This window comes from Planococcus citri, chromosome 2, assembly GCF_950023065.1.
Source record: "Planococcus citri chromosome 2, ihPlaCitr1.1, whole genome shotgun sequence".
Classification (NCBI taxonomy): Eukaryota; Metazoa; Arthropoda; class Insecta; order Hemiptera; family Pseudococcidae; genus Planococcus; species Planococcus citri.
The window spans coordinates 84,027,057-84,032,466 of record NC_088678.1 but is presented as its reverse complement, the minus strand read 5'-3'; positions in this window follow the sequence as shown (position 1 = coordinate 84,032,466).

Sequence of the window (5,410 nt, the reverse complement as noted above, 5' to 3'; positions counted from 1 at the left end):
GTATCATGTAAAAAAATAATGTCCGAAGAAAAAGGAACTGCCCTGCGAACGCTTTGCGTTGATTTCAAATATGATAACATGTCTTGAAACCAGTTAGTTCTAACACACTTTCTTAAACAAAATTTTTAAAAATAGAAGTAGTAAAACAAAATCAAAGTTGGAATAAGGCTGTACCCAAAGGCCGAAGCATTTACTTCGAAATGAGCAACATCTAGAAGGTGGAGGATTCGATTCGAGTGGAAAAAACACTCCGCACTCTTTTTAAGATTTGGAGTCTATACATAATTTATTTCAAGGCCCAGACGGCACAAAATGGCAGCAAAGCAGTCAAAAGTAATTTCTCAAAAAAAAAAAAACAACAAATAACTTCAAATCAATCAAACCAGTTTGAAAAATTCTGAAGCGCGCCCTAATCCGTTGAAAGGAGCACCTTATTTGCCCACTTATTTGCCTATTGAAAAAAAAATAACTGCACTGTAAACATACGATTTCATTACAATACTAATAATTATATGTACGTACAGGGTGCTCAGAACTACCGTGAAGCCGAGGCGTGAACCCATAAAAAAGTTTTTTGCTAAATATTTCGGTTGGTCACAGTGAATGATTAATAATGATAGCACACGATTGGTTGTTGGACTGAAGTGATAACATTCCTCCAATCATATGCATCTATTTCACGTTGCCAACCTATATTTTTAATGAAACACTTTCTTTGGGGTTCACGATATTTCTGGCCACCCTGTAGTACATATTGGGTACGCAGAAACATCGTGTACCTATACCTACATACTTTACCCCTGAAAAAGTTTCCTGCTAAATGTTTTGGATGATCAGAGTGAATGAGGTAACAATGATATAGCACATGAAGCCAGGCCCGGACCCACCCACCGAGCTACCGAGAAAATCTCGGTGGGCCGCGACGTATTTGGGCCGGTGAGGTAAAAACTGGGCCGTTAGAAAAATTTAAGAATTATTAACATGAAAAAAAAAAACATTTGAGAGAAACTTGAATCAGAAAAATGCATTATTATGTCAATTGTCAGGTTAGCTAATATCAGACGTTCTCATTGGTTTCAATTTTCAAGCGCGAAAAGATGCGATGTATTTCTCTGGTATTTTGGTGCAGCACCACCGTGCTTACTCGGGCTGTTTCGTTTCCTCGTACGCGCTGCATTGAAGCTACGCTCACTTCAACTCAGGCAAGGTCGGTTCCCCCCAGCCCGGGCGTTTTTGGGGGCCCGCCGAGGGCACGTGAAAAATAATTTAATTTTATTGAAATCTCTTAATTTGCCAACAAACTCACCAATCTAATTTCAAAATTCTTATTTTTTTCAACAGCTTTTGCCCTCGCTTTGCTCGGGCCAATTTGATTCCCTTCTTTCTGCTTAAAATTTGAAAAAACTGTTGATGACATTTTAGAAAAAGTTGAAATCAGAAAAACCGAATTCTTACATTAAAATGGATGTTCTTCTACTTTTCGAACTACAAATTATCCAAGCTTTTGCCTTCACTTCGCTCGGGTTAATTTGGATTCTCTTCTCAGACTTTACAATTTCAAGAAACCTATTGAATTTACTCTCTAAATTTGATGCAGTAAAATTTCACTGCTTAGCAGTCACGACATTTTGCCTTTTTAAAAGCAGTAGTTTTTTACTGCAAAACAGTGAAAAATCTACTGAATTGGTTAGTAAAAATCATTTTGACTGACCAATTCAGTAGATTTTCTACAGTTTTGTAGTAAAAAACTACTGCTTTTAAAAAGGCAAAATGTCATGACTGAGCAGTGAAATTCCACTGTTTCAAATTTAGAGAGTGAAAAATGTTGAGATCAGAAATACCGAATTTTTTCATTAATTTTGATGTTGTTCTACTATTCAACTCACAAATTTTCCAAAACTGAAAACTTTTGCCCGATCGAGCGAACGCGAAGGGGAAACAAGTGGGGCAAGTCGCCCCCCAGCAAAAATTGAGTCGTCCAAGTCGTCCTATATTCGCCTCAGTGGTCCAATGTCGACTTCTCCATGACGTCGAAATTTGTCGGCAAAATCTATTTTCAAAATTCTTATTTCTTTCAAAAGCTTTTGCCCTCGCTTCGCTCGGGCTAATTTGTTTTTATCTCTTTCTAAAATTATTCATAATTGTGCTTGGAAAGTATTTTTGTTCAAACTTTTAAAACTGTCAGAAGTGGAAAATCTGAGTTTTCACATCAAAATTACTGCTGTTTCGCTTCTTAAAACTATAAACTTTGAAAAGCTTTTGCCCTCGCTTCGCTCGGGCCATTCAAGATGCTCCTTTTAAAAATGTTAAGAATGTGAAAATTAAACAGAAATATTCCAGAAATACTCATAATACTCAAAGCATATAAGAAATGAATTCTGTTCATCAAAATTGATTTTGTCCTACTTTTTAAATTTACAAATTTTCCAAAACTTTTGCCCTCGCTTCGCTCGGGCTATTCAAGGTGCTACTTTTGGGAATTTTAAGAATATGAAAATTGAACAGAAAAATTCCAGATATACTTATTACTCAAAGCGTATGAAAAATTACTTTTTTCATCAAAATTGATTTTATTGTACTTTTTAAATCACAGTGCCCTCGCTTCGCTCGGGCTATTCAAGTTGCTCCTTTTGAAAATGTTAAGAATATGAAAATTAATCAGAAAAATTCCAAAAACACTTACTCATAATACTCAAAGTGTATGAATATTCAGAACAGGACCACCAGATTTTCAATACTTTTTGATACCATAGTGCTCTTACCACGTTAAAATTTTGATTATTGTGGCAAAATTACACTTTTTTGTCGGCAATAGGATGATGCACCCTTCCTCACCAATAGGATGATGCACCCTTCCTCACAAATAGCATCACTCGTCTTTTCTTCGCCCCCCCCCCCCAGGCCCGGATTTTCTCTGCACGGCCCTGCTTGAACTGAACTATGTACGTGCATTTATTATTTTTAATTTTACAATAACGCTGTTTCCGGAGGCCCAAATGGAACTTCACTTCAAGGTGCATCGAGCACATAAGATACTGTGAATCGGGAATATTAATTTACTGATTCAGAAAATTTTCCAAAAATATTTTAAAATCATTCATTAAGCCAAATTTATGAACCAATTTTTTAAAATTCACAAACAATTTTTGAAAATTTATTTCCCAAAACCTTTTTGAAATTGACTTTTAAAAAAATTCCTAAATGAATTTCAATTTTGAAATCGGTTTTTCAAAAAGAATAATTTTATCAAAATTTTTTCTGTCAAAAATATTTATAATTCATCGAAGTTTTCTTTATTTGGAACAATTTGTTGAATAATTCGTTTTCCGATGAGACTACGAATTTTTTCAATTGACTTTGTGGCCAAAAAAAGTGAAACACTGTCCAAAAAATTATTATTTCAAGTTTTCTTCGTTTTCGCCAAATTTTTTCTAGTTAATTTCAAGTTTTGATAGGTACAATTTGAACTTATCTTCGCGTTCGCAAAATTTTTTGTGATCAATTTTAAAGTTTTGATTTTGAATGTTACATCTATCGGTTACGATAAAATAAATTTTCCATTTTATAATCAATTTATTTCTACTCAGGTACTTATCTATCAATTTTTCGAGCCAAAATAATTATAAATTTTTAAGTTCCATAAAAATTTCCGCCCTCGCTTCGCTCGGGCCATACTTTATATTTCGACAATTAATTGCTTAGGTAGGTAATAGGTAGGTACTCTAAAAATGCCAAGCTAAATAATCAACGAGAAAAATTTTCATGCTCAGTGTCCTACACCTTAAAAAATGAGGGAAAAAATTGGGCCGATTAATTGTGAGTGGGCCGCTAAAAATGGGATATCTCGGTGGGCCGCGAAATTTCCATTTTAATGGGTCCGGCCCTGCTATAAGCACATGATTGGTTGTTGGACTGAGGTGATAACATTGTACATTATATTTAAAAAATATATACCTATAGACAGTTAGACACCTACCATCATTTTTCAGAAACCCTGATTGAGAAAGGAGTCGGAGATCCGGTTACCCGCTTACCGCATAAGTACTCACAATCAGAGGCGTGCCGAACGGGGATTATGAGAAGGGCTGCGGTAAAAAGTTGAAAAGATCTGGCGACTCAGCGCATACCATTAATTTGCTTATCACGTACTTATTTACAATACTCGTAATTAAATGTGGTCAAGGAGCTGGCTCATAGATTGCGAGCGCATGCAATACGCGACACCAGCGACACAGACACACAAATCGGGAAGTGAATAGAATAATATATTCTATACAAAATGGGTATCTATCTCCATCTACCCATCCTATGGAGATGGTACTTATGTGCATTAGCACGAGCTACTGTTTTGCTTCTGTTTTATTTTCGAGTGCTGGGAGTGAGAATCGAAGCTTTCATCCTACTAAGTAAATGCTAGAGCTGTATAACAACCGGTAATCGGATATTCGGATATTTCTAGATTTCAGTGCCGGTTAATCGGTTGTCAACCGAATCCATTGTTTTTTTTACTGTTTCTGCGACTTTTTTTTGGAATTCGAATCTCTGCGTTGGAAAAGTCACAGAAACAGTAAAAAAAAACAATGGATTCTCCGAACCCGGTTAATCGTTTACCGGATGGCATATTCCAATTAATTTCAGATTATCCGGTTGTCGTACTCGTATAGCACTGCTAAATGCATACATACGAGTGATCAATGCCGGTCATGCGTTAAAAGGTACACCTTACCTATACACCTACGTGAAACTTTAACCGCCAAAATCAGCCAAAATCGCTCAGTACACAGCTGCTACACACACACTCAGGGTTGGCAAGTAGACTATATAGTCTACTTTACACGCTTTGTCTACGTGTAAACAACGTTACTGTAGACAACAATAGTTTACATGTAGACATTGTAGACTATGTAAACTATGTAAACTACAAAGTAAAACTGTTTTCTGTTTTAGAATAAGGCATTTTTTACATGGATTTTGGCAGAAAATTTTGAAAATTTGTAGTTAAAATCCAATAAGTGTTCAAAAACAAGATTCAAAAAATGTCCAAAAACTAGATTTTTGAGAATCCGCGTAAAAAACATGCCTCCTTGGCAAACAGCAATACTTTTCAGTGTTTGACAATTTTTAGCAGAATTAAAAAACGAGATTTTTTCCATTTCTTGGGTAAAAAAATGAAACTTTTGATCAATTTGTAGAAAAAATTAAGGCTTTTCAAATTTCTTGCAAAAAATGAAATTTTTTAGCAATTTGGCTCAAAAAACAAGAATTTTTATCAATTTTTAAAGTAGGTACCTAATTTATTTTTGACAACTTTTGGAAGCGAAAAACCTTGAAAAAAGCAGAACTGATAAATTTTGCAGAAGTAGATATCGTCAATTATTGGTAAGAAAGTTGAACTTTTTCACAATCTTTG